This window comes from Triticum dicoccoides, chromosome 7A (genome assembly GCF_002162155.2).
Source record: "Triticum dicoccoides isolate Atlit2015 ecotype Zavitan chromosome 7A, WEW_v2.0, whole genome shotgun sequence".
Lineage (NCBI taxonomy): Eukaryota > Viridiplantae > Streptophyta > Magnoliopsida > Poales > Poaceae > Triticum > Triticum dicoccoides.
This window is the reverse complement of record NC_041392.1, coordinates 146,082,284-146,083,382: the sequence shown is the minus strand read 5'-3', so window position 1 is coordinate 146,083,382 and position 1,099 is coordinate 146,082,284.

The following is a 1,099-nucleotide window of genomic DNA, read 5'->3' as shown; positions in this document are numbered from 1 at the left end:
AATTTGCCGGCTGCCGTCGGAGATGCTCTTATGCTGGAAATAATAGAGTGACATCCAATCCATTTGAGTTAATTGCGTGTATGATTGTCCCTCTATGAAAAGTTAATTGCATGTACACTGTACACGTGACTTGCAGGGTGGCTACAGCTTCGTACAGAAAGTTAAAAAGAAACAAGTCCATCCTTAATCTTGTATTCTAAGTACTCTGTGGGTTCCACTGTCAGTACAGTAGCGAAAGAAGTATATATTAAATAAGTAATATATAATATAAAAATCTAGAGTTAAAGACAGAATTCGAACTCATGTCATCGTGTTGCGAGCATCCAGCGCTAACCAGTCCAGCACATTTTTGTTGTAGACCATGTTGGAGACATACTCCATGTCTACTCTTATACTCCATCCGTTCCTAAATATTTGTCTTTTCCAGATTTCAAATGGACTACCACATACGAATGTGTATGTAGACATATTTTAGAGTGTAGATTCACTCATTTTGCTCCAAATGTAGTCACCTGTTGAAATCTCTAAAAAGACACATATTTAGGAACGGAGGGAGTAGAAAACAGAGTGGGTGATGACGGTGTGCGTGCCATCCTGCAATATAGGTCGTCGGATTTATATCTAACGGATAGGAAGAAAACTATGGCAATTTTGCAAAAATATACCCACACCCCTCTCCATGTTCGCAAATACGACCTTCCCTCGTTCATCCTTTTCTCTCACAAGATAAACTACTCATACAAATGCATCTTGATGTTCCGTGCAACGCACGGGAATCTAGCTAGTTTATTTTAAAATAGTTACTGCGATAATTGGGTTGAAGTGATATATTTGATGTCTGCCCTGAATGATTTCAGATTCACTAGTAGTAACAAACAAAAGGTTACCTTGTTAATTAACAGAAAACAGGGTGAGAACTATCACATGAGGCCGGTAAAAACGAGGCACACTGGGTTCAACGACATCGTCACTACAGTTGTGCATGCGCGAGAAGTCTACATATCAAGGGGGCTACTGAACGAGGCACAGAGACACAATGTTCGAGAGAGAAACCAATCGACAGATTACGATCAGATCGAGTTGTCACCCTTCTGCTGTC